Raw genomic sequence first — 25,369 nt, forward strand, 5'->3', positions numbered from 1 at the left:
AATTAAATTCTACATCTATCTTCATAGCCGTCCGAGATCCAGATCCTCTGGCTAGACAAGCTATAAAGATACAATTATTGCTACCTACAGCTGCCACTAGAGGGAGCTTTGGAGCTTACAGTATTTTTTTTTATTATTGAGGTCAATATTATACAGTAAGCAGCTAAGCTCCCTCTAGTGGTGACTACGAGGAACTATAATTTTATCTTTTATTTCTACATCTACAGTATGTAGGAGACTTGGAGCTCTATATCAGAAAAATGAAGCTCCAACCGCTGTAGCGATATATTAAGAAATGAATCGGCACAGAAATTTGAACCTATTTAGATGAAAAAGTCATAATGTTATTCAAGGCAGGATATTTACTTTAAAGGGGTTTTCCAAGATATTTTTTTACTGATGACCTATCCTATGGCTTGACAAAGGCTGAGTATCAGCCGAAACGTTGCTGTATTTGTCATACTATGTCTTGAGGTCGCAATAAAATTTGGATGATGTGAGATGCTGCCGGTGCCAATCTTGTTTTTCACTATCCTATGGATTGGTCATCAGTATCTGATCTGTGGGTGGTCGACACCCGGGACCCCTGCTGATCAGCTGTTTGAGAATGCACTAGCTGCGACCTTCTCTGAGCTTTTCCTAGTGCAGTGACGTCACATTTATTGGTCACATGACCTAGGAGCAGCTCAGTCCTATTGAAGTGAATAGGGCTGAGCTGCAATACCAAGCACAGCCAATATACAATGTATGGCGCTGTGATTGGTCAAACAGCTGGTCGGCGGGGGTCCAGTGGATAGGTCATAGGTATAAAGGTCTCGGAAAACCCTTTTAATTCTAACCCTCAATACCATTTGCTGTTAGATAAGTATCTTGCTATTATGGTGGCACAGTGTCTGCTATTGCTACCTCTTGGGGTATTTCATTGGGATGACGTAGGAGCACTATAGAAGTTACTGCTGCATAGTTTTAGCACCATAAATGTGTGATGCACAAAAAGCCACGGACTGCTAGTTACTGTAGGTGTTACTATTCCTTATTCGGATGGGCGCGCCCGAGGTAACACCCGGACACATAACGTCTTCTATGTTAAGTTCTTTACAATTGCATTTGTGTTTCTGATTGGTCTAATTACAACTTTGATTAAATGCATCTTCCTTTTCGATTTAGAAAGATAACTCAAGGAAAGTCATTAGATGTCTTTAGCGGTGATCTCTAATTTGCAGTTTTTTTTATCTAGGCCTCACAAAAACAGATGCATCATACCAGCCAATAGTAGAGTGTATTGTAACCAATTGTATGAGTGAATCTGGCTCTTACTCCATGTGACTTTATTTTACACCTATTACCGTATATGAGTGTATTCCATATCTATTCTATGGAAGTCATTCGCACCTATTCTGTGAGAGTGCATTTGATTTTTGAGTGTATTTTACACCTATTTTCTATGAGTGTATTTTTAGACCTTATTTTATTTGTGTATTTTACACTTATTCTATATGAGTGCATTTTCTAACTATTCTAAATGAGTGCATTAACACCTATTCAATATACCTGTATTTTACATCTGTTCTATATAAATGTATTTTACACCTATTCAATATGAGTGCATTTTACATCTGTCCTATATATTTTACACCTATTTTATATGAGTGTATTTTACACGCATTTTATATGAGTTTATTTACACCTATTCTGTACAGTATATTTTAGATCTATTCTATATATTTTACACCAATTCAATATAAGTGTATGTTATACATATTTTATATCAGTGTATTTTACACCTATTCTATATTAATTTATATAACGCCTCTATTTCAGTTTCTGCATGTACCGGTATATATAAAGTCATGCTTGCTATAATATAGCAGTACTTGCACTTTAGTTATAGTTGTGTTTTTGTATCTTTTGAACACACAAAAAAGACACAAAGGAGAACAGATCGCCCTATGTATTAGCGGCTCCACTCAACAGGTGTGTACTTTACATCTCTGTCCTTGGTGCTGATCTGTAATAACCAGGGTTTACTATGTGGCCAGATTTTCCCTATATGTTCCATTTGTACTATTCTTGACTTGGATTTCACATGAGCACCAATAAAGGTAGCACACATATACACATTTAAGGAACAGTCCCGCTTAATTTAGGGTATCTCTGGCTGTACTGTACCTGCATAGTCATTTCACCTGGCCCTGTCAATCAAGGAGGAAGCAGGAGGAGCGAGGGTGCACAGAGTGGCTCGGGCCCGCCCTCTGTGCACTTAAATTCTAATTTGCATATGAATTAAAAGTAATTTTTTTTCTCCTGAAGGAAGCGAAAACAAAGAAAGTGAAAAGTATCATTACCTTCATGTGAGATAGCCCTGCAAGGCATTGTACCGGATTAAAGGGTGAATTTCCTGGTGCCAGACTCCCTTTAACATAGACGTGTTGTAGGAGTTGTAATATATACAGTGCATTCCATTATCTAAAGGATATTGACAAAACTGAGCGTCGCACATCTAACACAAAATTCGACAAAAAGGTGTCGTCTTTTTGATATGATGCTGAAGATTCCCTGGGTGATATCAATCAATAGGCAAGAAAACTAGTAGACTGTTAGGGCCCATTCAGGGACCAACATAAGGGTCCTTTAAACTTTCAATGATAGCAAAGGGGAAGCTTTGTGCCATTTAATGTCTGTTCTCTGAAAGGCTTGTGGTCTGAAATGGATATAATATGTCATCTATAGCCTCCCAGATGGGCTTCAGTCCTAGTTTCTTGTGACCAGCAGTATCAATGATTTGTGTCCTTACAAGATTTCACACAAGGGGAAAACATAAATAAAGCGGAAGATCAGAAGTATGAAGTGCCTGGTGTAACAATCCTCAGGTATCGGTGCAGGATCCCCTCATTTAAGCTGCAGATCAGTAATAATTTCAGTTTCCAATGTCTACTTTTTTAATCAAAATATTTACATATTTTTCACCTCTGACGGAATGTTGCCATTAATGAGAACAATGTAACACATTGCCACTAACATAGTTCCTGTAAATGCAATACTTACTTAAAGGGGTATTCCCATCACATACAATGGAGGCATATCTCTAGGATATGCCCCCAATATCTGATAGGTGCGGGTCCCACCTCTGGGACCCGCACTTACAACGAGAATGGAGCGGGGAGAGCTGTGGCTGGAGGATCCTGGATTTCCCGGGGTCTGTCCACCACCAAGTGCTGCTCCCATAGAAGTGAATGGGAGCGCACCGCGCACGCGCAGCCCCTGCTCCCGTTCATTTATATGGGGCAGACGGAAATAGCCGAGCCAGCGCTCGGCTATTTTCGGCGGCCCCATAGAAATTAATGGAGGGTGGCTGCGCATGCGCAGTGGGCCCTCCGTTCATTTCCCCGCTCCGTTCTCATTGTTAAAGGGATTCTCCAGGATTTTTTCACAAACAGTGCCCTCTTGTCCATGGGCCATGACTGGTATTGCAGCTCAGTCTCATTCCCTTGAGTCTACAGAACGAGACAAAGCCAATTGACAGGAGTGTCACTGTTTCTGGGAGGAAAAAGCTAACCTTTTTTCTGTTTCCCGGCAAAGTATACTGTAAGTTAAAGCTAACATCTGTAAAATCTATCAGTTTATAATTTATCTCCATTGTGTATTATGCCTCCTGAGTCATGTATTACTCCTGGGTCTATACTGTATGGTACTGGTGTGAAGTCTTTTCTGTAGTGTCCTGCCTGTGCAACTGGTTCAAGTGATGCATTTAGGACACGTTACCACTGCTGGCAATCATTGGCTGCAGAAGCCATGTGACCCGTGTCAAGCCAAATGTTGACATGCAGAGAGTGGCAGCTGTGATGGAGGACCAAAGGAGCTGGGGCCCAGCAGTGGGGAGCAGGTATGTTTGCTCCCCCCCTCAGGTCCGGCAGCGTGGGGGATGGTCTTGCTGAAAGGTCTGTCAAGGGGAACCCCTTTAAGTAATTTCCTACCATGTAAAAAACAATAAGTCATATACTGTAATGTCATACAGCCCCTAAAGTAATTTCCTGCCATGGCATAGACCCCATGATGTCATCTTCTGACACATCCATTATCCCGACTGATTTAATCTCCTGACATGTCTCCTGACTTCCCAAAGTCATTTCCTGCTATAAACATCAAAGATCCCATTGAAGTCATCTCATGACACATCACAGGTGCCTGTTGATGTATTCTGGGGGTATCTGCAATTAGATGTTTTTGCAGTTTCATATTATGTTAATGCCCTGTACACCAGCAGACGAGGTATGGTTGGCAGGAACAGGGTTAACCACCCTGTTCCTCCCCTCTTGGTAGGAGTGGGCTGGTCCTGCTTCCAGACAGGAGGGTCCAGACAGGGTGGAGGAAGGAAGCAAATGTCAGAGCTCTTACTCCAAGGGACCGTAACCAGTTCTCCTGTGAGACCACTACTCCAGAGAGATTCCTATAACCAAGAATACTTCCATCCCTTAATATACAGCAGTGACTAGCAAGCCGCAGCTTTACAGACCCTGCTGCAGGTGAGGGAATACTGTGCGGTCATCCTTCACCTAAATTACATTTATGCCAGACTAACTCTAAGCCTGTATCAGACAGTAGACACCTATATTTGCAAGTGCCTTCAAGTGCAATTTTATTGCCACCTATTGAAGCCAACAAACCTCTTCATCTGGTGACAGAATCTGCACTTTGTACCTACATACTACTGCTGGATGTGCCACGTTATATTTTGCACTAAGTAAAAAGGAGACTGCTATACTTTTATTTCTGGCCTGGTTCTTCAAACCTCCTTTCCACTGCACTGAAGTACACCATGACACAACTTATCATCAGGGTCACAAACTCTCCCATTGTCTGTACTGACTCTTCGGGCTCTTGCTGCACCCCACATTGATGTCATCTCCTGAGGCATCATAATTCCTGCTGATGTCATCTCCTGACACATCATAAATCCTGCTAATGTCATGTCTTTACACATCATAGATCCTGCTGATGTCATCTCTTGACACATCATAGATCCTGCTGATGTCATCTCTCGACACATCATAGATCCTACTGATGTAATCTTCTAAAACATCATAGATCTCCCTGATGTCATCTCCTGACACATCATAGATCCCCCTGATGTCATCTTCTGACACATCATAGATCCCCCTGATGTCATCTCCTGATACATCATAGATCCCCCTGATGTCATCTTCTGACACATCATAGATCCCCCTGATGTCATCTTCTGACACATCATAGATCCCCCTGATGTAATCTTCTAAAACATCATAGATCTCCCTGATGTCATCTCCTGACACATCATAGATCCCACTGATGTCATCTTCTGACACATCATAGATCCCCCTGATGTCATCTTCTGACACATCATAGATCCCCCTGATGTCATCTTCTGACACATCATAGATCCCCCTGATGTCATCTTCTGACACATCATAGATCCCCCTGATGTCATCTCCTGATACATCATAGATCCCACTGATGTCATCTTCTGACACATCATACAGTAGATCCTAGAGATGTCATCTTCCAAGACATCAGAGATCCCATTGATGTCACCCCGTGACACATTAAATCCTACTGATGTCATCTCCTAACACATCATAGATTCCACTGTCATCTCTGACAGATTATAGATCCTACTGATGTCCTCATCAAAGATATTAATGTCATATTCTGTTTTTCTGACATAACCCCCGGTATGTCATTTCCTGATAAGTCACAGATCCTTGCAGTTACTGCATGTCATCTCCTGATATCAAAGTATGACGTCTATATGAACTGTCACAAGATCAGTTAATCAGTTTTCCTCTTTAAGCTCTTTAATGTTTTCAGACATGGAAACTTGAAGAGCATTCTTAAAATCTGTAAGGCTACACAATGAATGGCATTAACATGAGACCTGAATCTTACTGATCTCTTGTAGAGTCTGGAAAAAGTTTCGAGTAAGCACTGCCTGCAGTGACAACAAACCTTGGGATTTTCAGATAACTTTACTGTTAATTAGTTTCCTGCCCTATATAACAATGTAGCTAGACTATTATCCTGAGTATCTTGATTGGTAAATGCAGTTCTCCAAAAAACCAAAGGTTAAGGGCATTGGTTCCACTCAGCAACTTTCCTGCTTGATGATCGGAAAGTAATTAATTTTGAATGTTTGTAAATTCTGGATTAAACATTTATGGGCATTTATATGCTAATTAAGTATTACTAACTGTAAACATGCAGAAATATTCATTTGTACATAACTTAGCATCAGATTTTTTTTCCCAGAGATATCAGAGGCTTAATGCAGACTAGTCTCAAGTGGTCCTGAAACTAATTATTTTTTGTTTTCTTCATATCATTTTTTTATCCTTCACCAAGACAGGAGGGAAGCCAGGAATGGTTTTAATTTTGCAAGTCAATTGAATGTGACAATGGATTCTTCGTTATGATATGACTTTTAACTATTTGTTTGCCAAGTCTTTTCCTTCACTACGTGGCACTTATTTAATTGAAAGTATAAGTTGTCTACATTTTAACACTACGTTATTTTCAGGTCCAAAGTCCCCTGTTGATTTTTGTCTTATGACATCTTTATAGAGGTCAGATCTCCAATTTTTTTCAAACATGGACAAAAGTTGCAAATTTATGTGCAAACAGTGTTTTGCAGAAAAAAGTAACCTTTTTATGAATGTCCACTGCTTTTACTTAGTTAAAAGGTGGACGGAGCTTCGCAATAGGGGGCAGAGAGAAGGGGGTGTTCACCTCAGCCTGACACATTCACTATATTTACACCAGAAAATTGGTCTAAAGCTATAACTAGCTCCTAGCCGGAATGGATTTCACTATATGGTTCACAGACAGCAGAAGATGCAACAATTATAGAAACGTGAATGTCTTAATACATTTTTCACATCTTACACCAGGAACACCTGGGATGGTGGCATCAGGGGAGCGACAGAGGGTAGGTCCTATGTAAACGAGCTTCCCTCCCTAGGTTAACACCATGTCCTAATCAGATGAAATGCCTGAGAACCCCTTTAAGGTGGTGGAGGTATAGTTCACCCCCCTGATTGACAGTTTTTTAATGGGACTGGTTAATGGATTCAGTCTCTGGTGAACTTATAGTTTGTTCATACTTTAGAAAATTGCATGTATGGAATTTCCCTAATATACATATAGAGGGTCAGTCAAAAGTCGCAGGACACCCTTTTATTTCCCTAATGAAATGAAAAACACACTTTCCCTTGAAGTTCAGAACTTCAAAGTCCAGAAGTTACATGATAGGGCCTCCATGGATGGGACTTGTTCTTCCAGCACATCCCTACAGATACTCGATCAGAGTGAGGAATTTGGAGGCCAAGTCAACACTTTTCCTGAACCACTCCTGAACAATTTTTGTAGTCTGGCCAGAACTTTACTCTGCTGGAGGGTACTTGTCTGTACCATGTTTAGGCAGGTGTTAAGTGTCACATCCACATGAAAGACAAGACCAGAGTTACCAAGAATAACATGGCCCAGAGCATATTACACTGCCTTTGCTGACTTGTCTTCTTCTCATAGTGCATCCTGCTGGCATTTATTGCCCAGCTAAATGAGGCACATGTGCCCGGCTGTCCAGTTGATATAAAATAGAACGTGACTCCTTGAAGAAGGCCACCTTCTTCCATTGCTCCATGGTCCAGTTCTGATGCTTATGTGCCCATTGTAGACACTGTTGGCCCCAAGCTGCGATGTCCTCTGTGTTCTGACATCTTTCAATCATAGCCAGCAGGAACCTTTTCAGCAATTTACGCTATGGTAGATCTTCTGTGGGAGTCGAGCACATACAATAAATACTGGGCTACCGTAGACTTGTTTTCCAAGATGATCATCGTTTTTATCAGTCCTCCTTCAAAACCTAGCGTATTCCGCAGTCAAGAGTCTTCCGAGCTTCTCCTGACCCCTCTGTCTTTGAAAATTCTTCTCCCTAAGAATCTGTTTTGATTTTTGCTGAAACTCAGTAGCACTCACCTAAAATACCAGTTTGGAGTCGCAAAATTCCCACAAGATATTCTTCTTCATTCTCGTGTTCTGAACATTTCTGAAGTTCTATTACAGTCCGTGATCTTCGGGTGCATTGCCATCACATGAAACAATAGAAATGGCTGTTATGCTGGACAAGCTATAACAGCATAAAGTAAATTACAGTCCTGAGCATTGCAATCTGCTGCCTGGTATAACATAGAAATTGATTGCTGCTGTTTGTACAGCTTGAGTGAGATGCCTCTGGTAGTGATAGCTGATATTGCAGCTTTTCAGGATCATTGTCTCCAAGGTGGCGGTCACTTATAATATCACTTATAATATCAGCTAAGAAATTTCCAAAGCTTTGTGCTCTAAAAGTGCCTCATTTTCAACCTAGTGTATTGTACTAGTGACAATTCTGCCCGCTCCATTGACTGGCAGGCCCCTGGTGGTCACAACTGGTACTAAATTTTTTGAAGTGCATTGTCTCGAGACCAGATTGCTTTGGTTTTCTAAACCATTAATTGCAACTAGATGCCTTGTCTAATAGCACTCCTCTGTGGAGAAAGGGGTCTTCCACAAGGCTGAGCACGTACATAGGCACAAGGAGTCCCTGCAGCTTCCTACAGCGTGCCACAGTATGGCGCCTGTTTATGGCACCATATTACAAGGATAATCTTCCCTAGGGCATGCTAGAATTTTTTTATTCATGCGCAGTGCAACATCAAGCCTCCTGACGAAGCCAAAGGGTTGGCGAAACGCGCGTTGGGGCAGCAGCACACTGAGAGCCTCGGTTATACAGTCCATTATGGGTAATTGATCTCTGTTATTTCCAGCCATATGTTGTAGTGTTATGTAGCTCTGGCATACACACTTTGGGGTGCGGACCCGCCATCACGTTATCTTGTGACATTGGTGACCGGACCTTGTTCTGGCAATATTTGTCCCTTATACATCGTATGTATGCAGCATATTTCCGTTTTTATATTTTCAATTATTTCATCATGTTCTAACTGTGTTTTACTTGGGCTACATGCACATGCATGACTTGTGGATATTATTATCATTATCCTTTTGGGCTGACAACCTGAGTTGCTCCAGTGTGGTCTCCACTACCAGGGGTTTGGGGTGAGGGGGTCGTATGGCCACCTTCTCCCTCATGTTTTCACCTTGTCTAATACTTTTTTTATTAATAAAGATTTTCGCTTTTCATTATTATTAGGGGCTATTTGTTCCGTCGGTGTAGGAGTTGCAACATCTGCAAGAAGCCAGAGGCAATACTGGTACAGTGGGGGTCCAAAGACTTCTATGAGTGCCATATTAGGGCTGCTTATATGGGATTTATGGAACTGTAATGAGCACGAGCCATGAGCATTTAATACACTTTTAGTCAATCCTTTCTGATGGCAATAAGTGAGGCAGCTTAAAATTAGGAAGACATCCTCCTTAAATGGGTTATCCCATTAATTAAAAAAGAAACAAAAATACTTGGAGTGAAGTAATGCACACCATTATTCTAACTATATTGATGAAAAAATTGCTGTTCTCCAGTGTAATTTTAAAGCATACCTGAGTTTAATAAAAAAATAAAGTTTGCATAATAGCTGTGCTTCTTTGTACAATCATAACTGTGAAGAAACTGTTCTTTTTTGGGCTTCCCTAAAGTCTCTTTTGGCCATATTATTCCCTGTTTCAGCTACACAGCTAGGTGCATTTCTCTAAGAAGCACTGTACTGCTGTGACATCCTTTCACTTACTTCCCAGTATGTCTGTTTTCAGCTATGGAGCTCACAGAAGAGATGAGGAGAGATAACTCACACTTAGGCCTCATGCACACGACCGTTATTTGGGTCCGCATCCGAGCCGGCGTTTTGGCGGCTCGGATGCGGACCCATCCACTTCAATGGGGCCGCAAAAGATGCGGACAGCACTCCGTTCCGCGGCCCCGCTAAAAAAAATATAACATGTCCTATTCTTGTCTGCGCTTTGCGGACAAGAATAGACATTTATATTGCCGGTGCCCGTTCCGCAAATTGCAGAAGGCAACACGGGCGGCTTCCATTTTTTGCGGCAAACGGTACGGTCGTGTGCATGAGGCCTTACAGAAAGGTAGGACACTCCTATAATCTTTAAAAGCTGTATGGAAGCTTTAAAGCTTTTTTTTTAGGTGGATGCAGGCAGATTTTTTTTAAATAAATTGATTTAAAAGTTGCTAATAACATCACTCTATTAAAAGAAATTTTGTGAAAGTTCAGTGACTTAAGCTTTTTTTTTTTCTTTTTTAGTCACATTAGCTGGATGACTTTTCTCTTCCCTTTTTGTGGATGGACAGCAGCAACCCCAGCGCCCTGCAATCCGCTCATGTTAACCTTTTGCTTTCCTGAAAAGAAAATAGTCCCTCACATAGAACACCAGAGATGCCAAAAATAAATTGCTTAATGGTATACAGTGCAATTTCCTTCTCCCATGCCCTTCTCCCTTTTCCTTTTGGATGGTGGGCAACAGCTTATTAAAAGGATTTTGAGAGATTTTAATACTGATGACCTATCCTCAGGATACTGACTGTGTGTGTGTTCCGGATTTTGTGAAGCGGAATGTCCGGCCCTCTGCAGAACATGTTCTATTTTTTTGCGTGTGCATGAATCCTAAGGGTGCATTCACATGACCGCATGTACTTTGCCGTCTGCAAATGCGGATCAGCAAAAAATAATCATGCTGTCCATGTGAAGCCCTTGTTGCATCGCTTTTTTTTTTTTCTTCTTCTTGCGGACCCATTGGGACAATGCCTATTTTTGTCTGCAAAAAGGACAAGTATAGGACATGTTCTATTTTTCTGCAGGGCCGCAGAATGGACTGACGGATGTGGACAGCACTCCAGTATACTGTCTGCATCTTTTGCGTCCCCATTGAGCTGAATGGGTCCCGCATCTGACCCACAAAAAAAAACGGATCGGATGCAGACGTGTGCCTAAGCCCTAATTCAGTAACGTCAATCAGCCCCCAGATACAACTCAGACTTTATTAGCTCACGCGCTCGACTCACCAAAAGGACACACAAGGAGGCTTTTGCCCTGAAATGAGTACAACTGAAACGAATATTTAAGCTTTCAATTATACCTCCTGTCCGACTTTCTAGCTCAGTTTTGTGGCCTTGCTGCTCCTGCAGCCGATGTGCACTCATCCTCTTGGTATTTGCTTTAGATATGAAATCTTTAGCTCGGAATATGAGAAAACAACCCAAAACAAGATCCATATTAGTTGGTGAGCAATATAACATGATTTACTAAGCTGCGCCTTTACACTATGGATTTTTTTTTCCGCCCTTACTAATCTGCAGCGAGCTCACCCTATAGTCAGACGAATGGTTGAAAAGGTCGGGCAGCAGCTGATTAATATGAGGTCCAAAGGGATGGACCTGGAGCACTGTAGGTCGATCGAAGTCTGCACATGTTCAGATTACTCATACTGATACAGATGCGTCCTTCCTTGCCCTACATCATACAGTAGCTCAACCTGCTCTGAGACATGTGATTCAAGATGGCCAGCTTTAAAAAAGAAAAATTGTGATACTGTGTCACGTGATATCTATCCAATCGGTGTCTATATGTGGCCACCCTGTGGTTGTTTTGTGAATTGCAGGCTTTCGTCAGCATGTTACGATATTATATTCATTTTTATTTTTCATAAAATAATTGGACTTCTTAACAAAATTCAAGGTAAAGTTGGACACATCTGTGTACAGTATATGATTCCTAATGTTTGATTCCTAAAAAATGCATGTGCCCTACTAGGGTAATAACCTAATTCCGGATCTGCATCTCTGGGCCCGGAGTGGAGCACTGTTACCGAAAGCATCTTTCGCTCTCAAGGATAAGCCATTGATGTGACAGGGCACTGTGTGTAATGCCTCAAGTCCCCTGTGGTGGCACTGCAGGGAAACTGAACACTTACCTACAAGTTTGCATACAGTTTAGATACTTTTTGACCAGATTATTTAAAAAAAGACCCGTCTAACAAGTAGGGATTCTCCAAAGTAAGAGTGGCAGCACTGTGTGTATCGTGTCCCACTGTGCAGGGACACATCCTCAACTGGTAACACCCATCTGGACCTTCATTGCAGACTTATTCCAGTTTATTTATAAACTTCCAGTAGGAATAATAGAGGAATGGCCCAAAAGTTATATATATACCGTACAGACCAAAAGTTTGGACACACCTTCTCATTCAAAGAGTTTTCTTTATTTTCATGACTATGAAAATTGTAGATTCACACTGAAGGCATCAAAACTATGAATTAACACATGTGGAATTATATACATAACAAACAAGTGTGAAACAACTGAAAATATGTCATATTCTAGGTTCTTCAAAGTAGCCACCTTTTGCTTTGATTACTGCTTTGCACACTCTTGGCATTCTCTTGATGAGCTTCAAGAGGTAGTCACCTGAAATGGTTTTCACTTCACAGGTGTGCCCTGTCAGGTTTAATAAGTGGGATTTCTTGCCTTATAAATGGGGTTGGGACCATCAGTGGCGTTGAGGAGAAGTCAGGTGGATACACAGCTGATAGTACTACTGAATAGACTGTTAGAATTTGTATTATGGCAAGAAAAAAGCAGCTAAGTAAAGAAAAACGAGTGGCCATCATTACTTTAAGAGTCAGTCAGCCGAAAAATTGGGAAAACTTTTAAAGTAAGGGCTATTTGACCATGAAGGAGAGTGATGGGGTGCTGCGCCAGATGACCTGGCCTCCACAGTCACCGGACCTGAACCCAATCGAGATGGTTTGGGGTGAGCTGGACTGCAGAGTGAAGGCAAAAGGGCCAACAAGTGCTAAGCATCTCTGGGAACTCCTTCAAGACTGTTGGAAGACCATTTCAGGGGACTACCACTTGAAGCTCATCAAGAGAATGCCAAGAGTGTGCAAAGCAGTAATCTAAGCAAAAGGTGGCTACTTTGAAGAACCTAGAATATGACATATTTTCAGTTGTTTCACACTTGTTTGTTATGTATATAATTCCACATGTGTTAATTTATAGTTTTGATGCCTTCATAGTCATGAAAATAAAGAAAACTCTTTGAATGAGAAGGTGTGTCCAAACTTTTGGTCTGTACTGTATATATATATATATATATATATATATATATATATATATATATATAAAAAAAAGATGCGCTCAGATTGTTATCACATGGGGAATGCTAGTAGGAGAGTTGACAGGCCCCCTTAATGTGAAAGTTAGATGTCACGGCAGAAAAAGTTGAAAAAGGAAAGAAAACGGTGATGATCCGGTGAAGGCGATGTCCTAAATTCAACTCATTGTCAGTTTTCTCCAGACCGGTGTGTATGTTTGACTTGTCTGTCAGGGTGGCTGCTCTTCTCCGGGTATTTTCATGGTCCGGTACAGGAAAATGCTTTTAAAATGAGAGGCCTGAAAAAACACAGTAAAGTGGAAATCGATAAGCAGTCAGGAGGTGCCGCTCCTGGCGGTTCACAGTGTGTTCTCACGTATGAGCTGCGGCAGGAAAGGGACTTTCTGAGCTGTCCCCTCAGGGGAAGATGAAGGAAAATGAGAGTCCAGGTTTACACGGAGCTGGCAGGAACTGTCATCTGTCATTGGATCAGACGGAACGCCGTACACCATCTGCACAGAGGGAGACGCGGCACGGCGAATCTCAAGAGGGAAAAATACACACATACCACAGGGTGCTGGCATTTCACTCTTATTTAAAGGGGTTGTCCACCTTAGAAGGTACTGCATTCAGGAATTCATAGAGGGGGTCCCTTCTCATGGCACCATGTATTAGCCAGAGTGGCTCTTGCTCCGCAGGACTCATTGCATTCATTTAAAAAGGACCTATTCCCTCCCCTGACATGTCTGTTTTAGTAACTACCTGCTTTCCCCATGTAATAACAATTCTGGAGCATCTATTCTTATGTCTCTATGTTGTGCCATTCCTTTATTATTCCTGCTAGAAGTTTAAGAATGAATCTGGGTCTTACCGGTTGAGGTTGTGTCCCTGCACAGTCTGACACTGGCAGCACTGATTGACTAATGTCAGACCGTGCAGAGACGCACCCCAGTTGGTAAAACCCTTCTGGACCTTTATTGCAAACTGCTAGCAATTGATTTATGACTTCTAGCAGAAATAATAGAGAAATGGCACATCACAGAGTCATAAGAATAGATGCTCCAGAATTGTTATTACATGGGAGATGCAAGTAGTTATTAAAACAGACATGTCAGGAGAGGAGACAGCAACTCTTTAAAAGGGGTTGTCCCACAAAAAATATTTTACAGTTTTCAAATCGGCACCTGGATCTGGATACTTTTGTAATTGCATGTAATTAAAAATGTAGCACAGCCAATGAGTTATTCAATAAAATGTATCTGTACTGCGCCACCTGCAGTTCGTTTTTTTTCTTATTTCTTTGTCCTGCTCACTGAGATGGCCGCACATGCTCAGTTTCATCCTTCAACTGCCTCCTGGGTTGTGATAGGCAGAGCATGGACACGCCCCCTTAGCTACAGCAGAAAGGACACTCCCCTTGAGCTGCCAGCTTGATATACAGTAAATCTAGCAGAACAATGAATTGGGAGATCTCTGAGCTACTTGAACAACATGTCCATTCAGAACTGTCCGCCCACCTCTCCTCCTGCTCCCTCTTTGACCGCCTACAATCTGGCTTCCGACCCCACCACTCGACCGAGACTGCCCTTACCAAAGTCACCAATGACCTACTGACAGCCAAAACCAAGAAACAATACTCTGTCCTCCTTCTCCTTGACCTGTCCTCTGCCTTCGACACTGTTGACCACTCCCTTCTGTTGCAAACTCTCTAATCTCTTGGCATCACTGACCTGGCCCTCTTCTGGATCACATCATACCTCACAGACCGGATGTTTAGCGTCTCCCACTCTCGCACCACCTCCTCGTCTCATTCCCTCTCTGTTGGTGTCCCGCAAGGCTCTGTCCTAGGACCCCTGCTCTTCTCTATCTACACCCTTGGCCTGGGACAGCTCATAGAGTCCCATGGCCTTCAGTATCACTCCTACGCTGACGACACGCAAATCTACTTCTCTGGTCCAGACATCACCACCTTACTATCAAGAATCCCACAATGTCTATCTTCTATATCATCCTTCTTCGCCTCTCGCTTTCTAAAACTTAACATGGATAAGACAGAATTCATAATCTTTCCCCCATCTTGTTCAACCCCCTCAACAGACCTATCTATCACGATCAATGGCTGCACACTCTCCCCGGTCAACAAAGTCCGCTGCCTCGGAGTGACCTTGGATTCTGCCCTCTCCTTCAGACCGCACATCCAAGCACTTTCCACCACCTGCCGCCTCCAACTCAAAAACATCTCCCGCATCCAAGCTTTCCTTAACTTTGAATCTGCGAAAATTCTTGTACATGCCCTCATTATCTCTCGCCTAGACTACTGCAACATTCTCCTCTGTGGCCTTTCATCTAGCACTCTCGCGCCCCTCCAATCTATCCTCAACTCTGCAGCCCGACTAATCCACCTCTCCCCTGTTACTCCTCTGCCTCGCCCCTCTGCCAATCCCTTCACTGGCTCCCCATTGCCCAGCGAATTCACTTCAAAGTACTAACAAATACATACAAGGCCATCCATAACCTGTCGCCTCCCTACATCTCTGAGCTACTTTCCCGATACATCCCCACACGCACTCTCCGATCCTCACAAGACCTCCTTCTCTCCTCTCCTCTTATTGCCTCTTCCCACAATCGACTCCAAGATTTCTCCCGTGCACCCCCCATACTCTGGAACTCGCTACCCCAACATATCAGACTCTCACCTACAGTGGAATCCTTCAAAAGAAACCTGAAAACCCACCTCTTCAGACAAGCCTACAACCAGTGACCCTGCTGCCTCTATACCGCCATGACCAACTTAACTCGCACCTACTGTGTCCTTCTCCCATACCATGTAGATTGTAAGCCCTCACGGGCAGGGCCCTCTCTTCTTCTGAACCAGTTTGTAACTCGTCTTGTTTATGATTAGTGCAATTGTCTGTATTATGTATGTGCACCGCTTATCATATGTACAGCGCTATGGAATGAATGGCGCTTTAATAATAAATAATAATAATAATAATAATAATCTCTGGATCCATGTGAGGTACAGGGCTGGTTCTAGCTTTATTAGAAAGGTATTGTCATGCACTATGTGATGTCTGATTTTCATTTTTTGCATTACTCATGGGAAACCCCTTTAAGTTACAAAAATTAACAAAAATGTATCTTGGGTAGTAAGGGAACAATTCATTTTTTATTGTTCTAGAGCCTGGATGATTTTTAGTGCACCCTAAATATAGGGTGCACAGATATATAATTAAAGGGGTTTTCCAGTTTTAAAGAAAATAGTGTAAACTGCATTGTGCATAGAGATGAACGAATCAACTTCGGATGATTCATCCGAAGTCGATTCGCATAAAACTTTGTTGTAATACTGTACGGAACTGTATTAGAATGTATTGGTTCCGATGAGCCGAAGTTATTACTTACTTGTAACTTTGTGAATTAATTTCTACTGTAAAAAACCTTGATATCGAACTCCTGCTCCGTACAGTATTACACCGAAGTTTTATGTGAATCGACTTCAAATGGAAGCATCTGAAGTCGATTCGCTCATCCCTAATTACTATATTACTATAGGGGGCACTGTTACTTTCTAGGGACCTCACAGCAGTCATTATAAGTTTCTTGGGGGTACAAAAGGGTTATTATTACTGATTAGAGGGTCCATAAGGGGCATGAATGCTAATTAAGGGGAAAAGAGGTGAGAATTATGATTTTCTGGAGAACCGTTGTTTTCAGGGGTGTTGTCTGTATGACAATATTTGTGGGGAGTAACTATAGCTATGACACTATATATCTGTGTCATGCTGCGGGCACAGTAATAGAGGTGGATGGGGCAGTAACAGGCATGGATTTGGGGGTCTCAGTACGATGGGGAATTAGTGTTGTTTGGACAGAAGCAGGGAGAGTGCTAGAAACGTGAAGAGCCAAGGAATGGCTCTTCTGCAGACAAGTCGTGACTGGAAGAACTCATCATGGTGGTCTGGGCCAGATAGAAAAGATAAGAAAAGGGAACAATTCCAATGAGAGACGTCAGTTGTAAGTCATTGAATATAGCTGCACTGTAACCATTTAGAATGCAGAATACTTACCTCTATGCAGACTACTTACCTCTATATAGTCACTGTAGGGTGGTGATATTGGTCTTTGTACAGTGTTTAGTAATAGTACAATGTTAAAGGGGTCCTCTCTCTTCAGCAAATGGCATTTATCATGTAGAGAAAGTTACTACAAGGCACTTCCTAACGTATTGCGATTGTCTATATTGTCTCCTTTGCTGGCTGGATTGATTTTTCCATCACATTATACACTGTTCGCATATATATCCATGGTTACGACCACCCTGCAATCCAGTATCGGTGGTCATGCTGGCACAATATAGGAACAAGCACTGGCCTCTCTGGTGGCTTGGACCGTGGGAGCGCACATAGTCCAGCACTTTTTTCAATAGCGAGCAAGAACGACCACCGTTGCTGGATTGCAGGGTGGTCGTAACTATGGAAACCAGAAGTGTATAATGTCATGAAAAAAATTAATCCAGCCAGCAAAGGAGGCAATATGGACAATCACAATACATTAGTAAGTGCTATTTGCTGAAGTGAGACAACCACTTTAATATTCAGATACCATGTAGTGGTCATGGTATGGCGACACCTTATTTGGGGGCCCACTCAGGCAATGGATGTATTTTTTGCCTCCCCCATTAACCATGGGGTTAACCCCTATCAGGACCGCTGCCCTGTGTCAGGGTCTTCCAATACCTGCAAATGTCGGCCCTGTGATTTCAAGATGGCTTCCCTAATAATGCGAGGTTTGTTACATGCATGTTCTGTGTTACATATGATAACTGCACAGTGCTGCCATATGTAAGCAGGCGTGGCACTACAGTATGTGGCCACAGGACAATGTCTGCACAGTGGATGGTCCAGTCTGCTGGCCGCAGTCCAGATGTCGCTGCAGTGCTCCTCCATTTATATCAATGATACCATTATTAAGCTAATATGTCCTTGATATAAATCTCATAAATACTCTTGGCAGCAGAAGAGGTAATGCACATTTAAAACATTACTAAAAGTACACCGCTAGACTTACCATTTACAGAAAGTCTACCTTTCATTATAATTGGCTCTACCGCTATTAATGGGGAAACCTACCGTCTTCATAAAATACATCCTTTTTTTTTTGCTACTTTATTATTTCTAAGTTGTTGTTTTTTTGTTTTTGCAATGTGTAGAAAAGGAAACCATCTGCTGCTGATGGATCTTATTCTAACTTTTTATCTACTCTAAATACTGTTTATCGTGTATATGCAGATCGCCTGAGTATCTAATGCTTGGTCGCGGTTCGCCTTTGTTACATAGTTACTTGGTTGATAGGGTTAAAAAAAAGACACACGTTCTTCCGTGGGTTTGCCATTTGAAGGACTCTTGTAGGAGTCCTCCACCGCACAGTTAGGGTCCATTCACACGTCCTCAAAATGGGTCCGCATCCGTTCCGCAATTTTGCGGAACAGGTGCGGACCCATTCATTTTCAATGGGGCCGGAATGTGCTGTCCGCATCCGCACTTCCGGATCCGCCAAAAAATAGAACATGCCCTATTCTTGTCCGCAATTGCGGGGCAAGAAAAGGCATTTTCTATGAGAGTGCCGGCGATGTGCGGTCCGCAAAATGCGGAACGCACATTGCCGGTGTCCAATGTTTTGCGGATCCGCAAAACACATACGGACGTGTGAATGGACCCTTAAAGGGGTTGTCAATTCAGGACAAACCATTCTTAACATAGAAATTCTCTTGTGATCAGCTGATCCACGCAGGTGCAGCCGCCAGTGCAGGAGAACTGTGGTATTACAGTGGCACATAGTCATATGGTCCTTCAGAGCTGAAGCTGGAGTCCTGTCCTGCATAACAGAAACCGTCCGGATCCATTATGCTGCCCTTAGACTTCTAGGCTTCCATGGTGCATTCTGTCATAGAATTTATATTCCTATTTATATTCATTATTTTCTGTGATAACGGAATCCATAACGGAATTGTCCCAGAACCTGAACCCGAAAACATCAAGTTCGCTCATCTCTAGCTGTCAGTGCAGTGGTCAGGTTTGAGGTGGCCCCAATGCTACAGTGAGTCCCCCAGATACCATCGAGGTGTTACCACGTGTTGCTGCTCTCCAGAGAGGCTAGTAAGGCGTAGTGCACCCTAATGGGAAATAAGTCCGGAGAGTCAGGGTCTGCAGTAAACCAATGTTTTTCTTTACTAGAGGAACTCAAGTGCAAAACAATTCAGACAATGCACTGAGCTGGCTTCTCTCGTCATACCTCTGGTAGCGGAAGGTTCTGTGCTGAGGAAAGACTAGAGCTGTATTTCCCTCTCTTTCTTAGAACTGGTACCCTGGCCAAAGAGCTGGTGGCCCATGGTCTGTCCAGCTGGCTCCATGGTGAAAGGGATAGTGATCCAAGGTCTGTGGCATCTTCTCCTGGTCACTCGTGCAGTCTTGCAGAGTCTCTTCTACGAAACATTGGCCCCTAACTGCAGACAACTAGGGGCTCAGACTACTCTACTTTGATACAGTTTGTAACTGATCTAGAACCTTCTAGTGGGAGGAGTGAATCTAGAGAAGTAGAGCCTAATGGAAACAATGTTGCACTTCAGGCTACCATAGACTTATATTGGTCCTCCATACAAGTCAATGGGAATGACTAAGCAGTTCTCAGTAGCAAACAACAGTCTGACTTTGCAACAATAGCTGAAATAAAATGCAGTTCTATATTGCGTGTTGTATTAAGGGTTTCTATTATCATTTCATAGGGAAATGTTGTTAGTAGGCATTGAGGCACTGAAATGGTACCGCCTGGTACCATGAAAACAGAGCCAAGCTCTTAAAGGGGTTTCCTGGGAACCGGAGGGTCCCACAAGGCACCTTAATGGCCCAGAACACACCTGTAGGAGAATGTTTGTAACACGTAACAGTCCTGCAGTTGCATGGATCAGCCTCCCGAAAACCAGGTCATGTGGTGCTCCTCTTCTAAAAATTGAGATTCCACTGATGTCACTTCCTTTACCAAGTTTCTGGCTGGGGCTACAGACAGGACATCCCGTCCGCTGTGAACGGGTCCAGAAATCCTCTCCCTGGCGCATGCGCAGATAATATGGATTCAGGAGTTTGCACATGTGCCAAGGAGAAGAATAATTCTGGACGTGTCCTTAATGAAAGTGTTATCAACAAGGTCCCTTTTAGAGACCCTCGGGTTATTATTTAATTATATTCTAATGGTCTGTAGGACCATAAATCCCTATAGGGGTCCCTAACTAATATTTTATTTAAAATCTTATCTTTATTATTTAAAGAGGACCTTTCACTTGTAAAAACTATGTGAACTAAGTATGCTGACATGTAGAGCGGCGCCCGGGGATCTCACTGCACTTACTATTATCCCCGGGCGCTGCTCCGTTCTCCCGTTATGCCCTCCGGTACTTTTGCTCTGTAAGTTATAGTAGGCGGTGTCTTCCCTTGTCCTGTGGGCGTCTCCTTCTCCTAGGCTGTAGCGTTGGCCAATCGCAACGCACAGCTCACAGCCTGGGAGAAAAAAACCTCCCAGACTGTGAGCTGTGTGCTGCGATTGGCCAACGCTACAGCCTAGGAGGGGGAGACGCCCACAGGACAAGGGAAGACACCGCCTACTATAACTTACAGAGCAAAGGTACCAGAGGGCATAACGGGAGAACGGAGCAGCGCCCGGGGATAATAGTAAGTGCAGTGAGATCCCCGGGCGCCGCTCTATATGGCAGCATACTTAGTTCACATTGTTTTTACAAGTGAAAGGTCCTCTTTAACTACAAAAAAACTTATAAGGAATATAAGGGAAAAAAGAACACAATTAAAATTGTCAGTTAACAATGGAGTGTGAGATAATTGTTATTGCTGCTGGTTGCTTACTGCAACCATTGATAGCCTATTAGTATCTGTGGATTGCAGAGTGCATGGGAATATTTATTCCATATATGAGTTCACATTTATCCTGTGAGGGTCATCAGTTGGTGTTTAACTCGTCCTGAGATTGATATAGACGCGAGTATTCCAGTTTCATTTGTACACCATGGCGTGTCCTATTCACAAGATCAAAATCACACTTTCAAAGTACTTGTGTCAGGAGAATACAAGGAGCTACCACTATCTAGTAACAATTTGGTTAACAGTGTTTCCACCCCTTTGGGCTGACACTGTTGTAGCAATTCACAAGTAGACACACTTTGCTAGTGTAACTATACTGTTACCTCCATTTGTGTTTATGGAGGTCAGTGTATCATCGCTCTATACCCACTCCCTTTCTGTGTGCAGCTCTATTTATATGCAGCTCTGTCTCACCTCTATACTGATATTAGAGCACTGCGAGTCAATTATACACCACTCTGTATTTGATCCCTCACTATTATTCAGCTCTGGGTCCCTATGCTACTCATGAACAATCCACTAGACTTTTTTCACTACTCCGTAACTGTCTAAAAATAGATCGCACTATACCACCCCTCCCGACATGTTTCGCCACAAACGTGGCTTCGTCAGGGGATGTGGGGTATGACCCCCACAGGATAAATGTGAACTCATATATGGAATAAATATTCCCATGCACTCTGCAATCCACAGATACTAATAGGCTATCAATGGTTGCAGTAAGCAACCAGCAGCAATAACAATTATCTCACACTCCATTGTTAACTGACAATTTTAATTGTGTTCTTTTTTCCCTTATATTCCTTATAAGTTTTTTTGTAGTTAAATAATAAAGATAAGATTTTAAATAAAATATTAGTTAGGGACCCCTATAGGGATTTATGGTCCTTAATGAAAGTGACGTCACATTTATGGCCCAGCTTGGAAACCTGGTCAAATATGTGATGTTAACTGAAGCAGAACTTTCCGAAAAGGAGCAAAACATGACCGGGTTCCCAGGAGGATGCTGTACAAGCTAAGTTTGCTTAAAAATAACTCCAAAACCCCCAATTACCCATAAGTCCTGCATCCCCCACTTCTTGCATGGACAGGCACACAGGACAGCAGCTGGGGCACGCCCCAGTGTAGTTGTTATGACAACAGTACATGTTCCTGCTGGAAAAGAGCAGCTCCAGCCATCAGTGATCTTATAATCAAAATGTCAACTAATACACCCATTTCTGTGTCATTTAATACTAAATCTAAATGCCATCAGGTCATCACTAAAAGGAGCTGCCTCTTTAAAAAGTCAATTTGGCCGCACGGCAAAGAAATAATATTCTGCTGCAAATAAAAGGTTTTTCAGCATTAATGTGAAATAATGAATATGTGTGAGGCTCCGGCCTGTGTACAGCGGAGGACATCACCGGCCGAGGCTGCTGGGAGGACTCTGCAAATACTCCGAATTATTACTAGGTTATCTTACAGTACAAGGAAACAGATCACATAAATACTGTATTATCCCACAGCAGAGAACATCACAACATAATATCTGTCTATTATCTATCTGTCCATCTATCTTATATCAATCTGTCTATTATCTATCTATCTATTATCTATCTGTCTATCACCCATGTGGACGCAACGTTTCGGCTCAAATACTAGAGCCTTTCTCAAGCCCTATCTATCTATCTATCTATCTATCTATCTATCTATTATCTATCTATCTATTATCTATCTATCTATCTATCTATCTATCTATCTATCTATCTATCTATCTATCATTCTATATCTATCTATCTATCTATCTATCTATCTATCTATCTATCTATCTATCTATCTATCTATCTATCTATCTATCATTCTATATCTATCATCTATCTATCTATCTATCTATCTATCTATCTATCTATCTATCTATCATTCTATATCTATTATCTATCTCCTATCTATCTCCTATCTATCTATCTATCTATCTATCTATCTATCTATCTATCTATCTATCTATCTATCTCCTTTCTTACTGTATCTCTATCCTGTCACTAAAGGTCCCTGTTTGGTCCCAGTAATTGCTTGCTCATCAGAGGAGGTGAGAGCTGCTGTATGGGGACCAGGGATTTGCTGCTGCTCGCTCATCCCCATAGAAAATCATTTTTCTGGGCAGCAGTTCACTGTTTAGGCAGCACAAATGATAGCCGTCACCTTTTCATAGGGCAATTATCAGGAACGAGTGGTCCTAGGAATGCTCCTGCCTGATAATTGCCCCTGTCATTGCACCCTCTGCATTTTGATTGACAGGCTCAGATGTGATGACTTTTACACTGCCTGACCCTGTCAGATTCAGAGAGAGCAGCGCCTCTAGGTGTAATGGTAACGCCCCCGTTGCTACTACAGGCTCATTTGCTTATATTAAAACATAATTTTTCTCAGTATGTGGACACATATGAACAGGGGAGGGCTGGCAGCCTTAGTCCTGGGGGGCAAATCCAGTCAAGTGGCCCATTTTTTAGCCCCGCCCATTATTAAAAGCCCCTCCTACATTTAATAGGCCACTCCCAACACACACTGTACAGCTGACATTCTATAGTTGCGGCCTGTCTACACATCATACGAAGAGGGGAGGACCTGTCCTGGCTGCACTGCCTGCTTATACAACAAGCTACAGCCAGGAAGCTCCTCCACTCTCCTCCCTCCCCTGATCCTGCTTAAGGCTTGTGGTTCCCCCCTACCATCTGCCACCCGCCCGTGGCCTGCTGCCCCCTTTCGTCATCCTCACCCAGCTCTGAATCCTCCTTCTGCAAATGGCAGGGGGGAGCCAGAGCATCTCCTCTCCTACATAGCGCCACATACCTCTTACATCTAATGTCACCTTTGTTGTAGACGTTCTTTTTCCTCATCTTCTCCATTCAGACCAGACCGCCATGATGATTTTTCAGCCATCTCCCGTCTCTGAAGAGATTAACAAACAGACATTAGTTTCCTGCCACCCCCAATACTATACTGCAGAAACAGTCCCCCCTGGAAATACTACTACCACACAGATAGTGCCCCCAATACTGTGCCCGCTATGCCCCCAATACTATACTGCAGAAACAGTACCCCTGGGAATACTACTACCACACAGATAGTGCCCCCAATACTGTGCCCGCTATTCCCCCAATACTATACTGCAGAAACAGTCCGCCTGGGAATACTACTACCACACAGATAGTGCCCCCAATACTGTACCCGCTATGCCCCCAATACTATACTGCAGAAACAGTCCCCCTGGGAATACTACTACCACACAGATAGTGCCCCCTTAAACAATTATTGGCACACAGTGCTCTAAAAAATAACTGCGCCCAGACACTAATAGTATAAAGATAATGTCCCCCAAAAATAATAGTGCTAAGCTAATACTGTGCTAGGGTGCCCCCAAAGTAACAGTGCCCCCCAAAATCCCACCAATAGAAATAATTCTCTGCCAGAGCTCACTTAGTAGTAATAATGCCCCTATAGTGCCCTAGTAATCATGTTCCTCATAGCCCCCCAGTAGTAGTAAAGCTCCCCATAATACCATAGTACTAATTTTCCCTATAATATGACAGTACATGAAATACCCCCGCTTAGTGCCCGCAGTTGAGCTAATGTCCCCATAATGTATGCCAGTATAAAATACCCCTATATAGTGCCCCAGTAAATGCACTCATACTGCTCCTCTCCCCCTTCCCCATAGTGTCCCCCATAATATGCCAGTAAAAAAAATGCCCCTTAGTGCCCCCAGCAGATGCCCCTATAGTGCTCCTCTCCCCCACAATGTGCCAGTAAATAAATTCCCCTTCTTAGTGCCACCATATGCCCCAATAGTGCTCCACTCCCCCATAGTGCCCCCAAATAATGCCCCATAGTGCCGCTCTCCCTTATAGTGCCTGCCATAATGTGCCAGTAAAAAATGCCCCCTTAGTGCTACCAAATGCCATAGTGCCCCCCATAATGTTCCAATACAAAAGGCCCCTTTAGAGCCCCCACTTCCCCATAGTGCCCCCAAATAATGCCCCTATAGTAACCCCAGATGCCCCATAGTGCTGCTCTCCCCTATAGTGCCCCCCAGAATGTGCCAATAATAAAAAAAAAATCCCCTTTAGAGCCCCCAGATACCCCCATAGTGCTCCTCTCCCCCATGGTGCCCCCCCATAATGTGCCAGCAAGAAATGCCCCCATAGTGCCAGCTCCCCCCCATAGTACAAGCCCCCCATAGTGCCAAGCCCCCCATAGTGGCAGCCCCCCCATAGTGCCACTTCGCCCATAGTGCCAGCCCCCTTATAGTGCCAGCTCCCCCATAGTGC

At 42.9% G+C, this 25,369-nt stretch overlaps 1 protein-coding gene across 1 annotated transcript in view; it reads left to right on the plus strand.

The window, feature by feature from the left end:
• The window catches only part of AGBL4 (AGBL carboxypeptidase 4), a 1,824,141-nt gene that overhangs the window by 1,362,917 nt on the left and 435,855 nt on the right, over positions 1-25,369 (plus strand). The gene's annotated exons all lie outside the window — the stretch shown is intronic.

This window comes from Bufo bufo, chromosome 9 (assembly GCF_905171765.1).
Source record: "Bufo bufo chromosome 9, aBufBuf1.1, whole genome shotgun sequence".
Lineage (NCBI taxonomy): Eukaryota > Metazoa > Chordata > Amphibia > Anura > Bufonidae > Bufo > Bufo bufo.